The sequence below is a fragment of the Triticum dicoccoides genome, chromosome 5B (genome assembly GCF_002162155.2).
Source record: "Triticum dicoccoides isolate Atlit2015 ecotype Zavitan chromosome 5B, WEW_v2.0, whole genome shotgun sequence".
Classification (NCBI taxonomy): Eukaryota; Viridiplantae; Streptophyta; class Magnoliopsida; order Poales; family Poaceae; genus Triticum; species Triticum dicoccoides.
Window position 1 is genome coordinate 99036378 of NC_041389.1, and position 3463 is coordinate 99039840.

The following is a 3463-nucleotide window of genomic DNA, read 5'->3' on the forward strand; positions in this document are numbered from 1 at the left end:
AGAGAGAGAGGGGGGGTGGGGCTCGGCCATTAGTTAGGTTAATTCTTTGTTGTCCGCCCTTCTTTGTCGTCTGCTTTTTTGCTCTTTGTCGTCTGCTAGCAGACGACAAAGAGGGGGGCCATTAGGTTTTTTCTAAGCAGCTCGTTAGTGGGGCCCACCTTACTCTTTGTCGTCCGCTGGCTGACGGCAAAGAATTGACTGATGGCAAAGACCTTCTTTGCCATCAGCCAGTTCTTTGCCGTCCGTTTTCTGTAAGCAGACGGCAAAGACCTTCTGTGCCGTCAGCCAGCAGACGGTAAACAATTGGCAGACGGCAAATAAGCTTATTCCAGTAGTGAGCGGAACCTATATGCTCATATTGGTTCCTACATATTCTACGAAGATCTTTATCGGTCAAACCGCATAACAACATACGTTGTTCCCTTTGTCATCGGTGTGTTACTTGCCCGAGATTCGATCGTCGGTATCATCATACCTAGTTCAATCTTGTTACCGACAAGTCTCTTTACTCGTTCTGTAATGCTTCATCCCGCAACTAACTCATTAGTCACATTGCTTGTAAGCACTACTGGGAAAAACCTTATCAGTAGCGTGGTTTTTTTCATACCAGTAGCGTGGGAGCCGGCGCTACTGCTATGGCGCTACAGCTAAATATTAGCAGTAGCGCATTTCTACCCCACGCTGCAGATATGCTAAGTACTAGTAGCGCTTCTTTCTACACGCACGCTACTACTATCGTATGTACTAGTAGCGCCGCTTTCTCCACCCCACGCTACAGCTAATTAATTAGAAATCAAAAATAATAATATTCAAATGCAGTATTCATGGATGGTAATTCAGATGCATTTGCTTCACCAACAATGATTAGTAATAGCATCAACATAGCCTCTAATTCAGCATAGGAGTTGCAAGTAAGGGAAAATTACCACCGACACTACTAGCTAATAATCATCATAGCTAGTCATTACCACCAACATTGTCTAATCATCATAGCTACATAGTGTAGCACATCATCATCATCTTCATATTCATTCTAGCTAGCTAATCACTCCTACTGCTCTCTCTCTCTCTCTCTCTCTCTCTCTCTCTCTCTCAGGTAAAATAGCATAGAACATGTCGAGCGCTCCTGATTCATCATATTGAAGCATGCAAATGAACCTGTCTCCTAATTGTGGGCTACGCTTCTGATTGCTGCCCCCTAGTACTTCTCTGCGATCCTTCACAATTTTGTTCCAGTCTTTGACTATTAAGACTTGCTCGCTTCTAGAAATCCTGAATGCACTCATGTGCAATGTAGGAAGTCTTGGTCGTATGCTAACCATGGACATGCGACCTTCAGCTTCTAACCGCTGAGGCACAACTATCATCGGGAGTCCATGTTGAAGAATATCGTAGTAACATACTTAGCAATGAAGTTTAGCTTAATAATTAATGTATGCAAAAGATGCACTGAGGACAAACAGTAAAAATATTACCATCTTTCCTAAATAGATGTGACCGTAGTTCAGTACGAACACTATTGGTCACATGTTTTGAGTACTAACATTTCTAAGTCCAGGAAAATAATTTGTCTTGACAGTATGAAGATCCTCCAGTCATGAAACATAATGACTTGTCTCCTCGCAGTTTAGTTCAGCCCCGGGACAGTAGTAGGTCATGTCTACCAAGCGCCGGACATGTTTGCTTGAATGGAAATAAGTTGTCAACTATTTTTGAATAAACAATATCCAAGACATAAATATGGTTGAGAAACTTACATAAAGGTAGAACTGGAGGCGTCTGTACATCGACCCAGATGTCGATATTATCTTCAATATCATCTTCCGGACGAATATCAAAGGTGATAAGCATATCAGGCTCAAATGCATAAGCCTTGCATAGTGCTCTCCATTGTTTGCATTCAAAATAGGTGTAGGTGTCTGTATTGTATAATTTTGCGAGAAAACTATAACCGTGCTCGGTCCTCAAGTTAACTCTTTTTACCTCCATAGTTTCCATAGTACTGAAACCAATCTTATCCAAGACATATATTCTTGCATGGCAGGGGATACGCTAGTAGAATAGTAAAAATAAATAAATTATAAGTTGAAGCAAAAGAAGCAGAAGTCATGCTTAATTACGAAAAAAGACTTGTCGTTGTGACTTACCGTATGCACTTTGAAGTTCTCATCCAGCTTGATGTTGAAGCGCCTACCACCAACTAGGTGAGGCCTGTCGCACTGGCCGCGCTCGTCTTTGCAGTATTCGCACATACCGAATTCCCTTTCGCTATCGTCGTCAGACATTTCCTATGTTCGTATAGTTGAAACAGACATGCATTCAATAAGCAAAAATAAATCATAAAACAAATTGGTATTCAAATTAGCATGCATTCAATAAGAAAACTAAACCATCTCTTGCGTCCGTACATCGTCGAATATTATCACTAATACATCTTGAATTGTATCATACATATAACATCACTAATACAGCTAGAACCCTAGCGAACCATGGGTATCGGCGCAGGCAGTGGACACCCAAAGAGAAGGAACCATCACAGGATCATAGCTCCAGTGAGATCCCTAAAGAATCATCCATTACTGTCGGACCTGCCCTCCAACGCAACCATGTAGCGACGGACGTGCTCATCCTCCTCGCTGACACAGTGAGATACCACCTCTACGGTGGACGAAGGCCTTCCTACCATCACTGGCCCACGCGACCGCCACCAAATAAAGTCCAGGTCGACGACGGGATGCCTCCTCACCAAGCTGCGCGCCCAGGAAGGTAGCACCTCCCAGTACCAGCCAGGCGGAGCCCAGTCCCAGACATGGCCCCTATAATCAAGCAAGCCTCCTCCGACGAGTCGATGATGAGGATGCGGGACAGGCATCGTCGACGTCGAGAACAAATGCTTAATTATGAAAACAAAATTAATAAACACTTATCAAAATTCGGCATGACTTTTGCTAAAAATAGGACATATCGAGTGCCTGAAATTTGCCATAACGTAAAAATATGGCAAAACATAGGCCACTCGGAAAAGTACGACATGTCCAAAATGTGACATGTTCAAAATATGACATGTCCACTGCAAATTTGCATATAACAGGAAAAATTGCTTTAACTAAAAAATAACAACAATTGCTTTAACTAAATAAATACCTAGAATTTGTTAGCTACACCTAAAACAAGTAAAACACTTAGAATTATGTTAAATACAACTAAAATGCCTAGATAAATTTATGTCCTAATTTAAAAACCTAGATAAATGTTTGTCCTAATTTTAAAACCTAGCTAATTTAAAAACCTAGGGTTCATACAAATTAACTAGGGTTCATACTACCTAATCTGTCCTAGCTAGGGTTCGATCATAACCTACATTATTCTAAGAACCTACATTTTTTCAACTATATGGGATTCAAAATAACTACTCTCTAATAATTATAACTAGGGAGGGAGGGAGGAGGATGAGGAAGGAGGG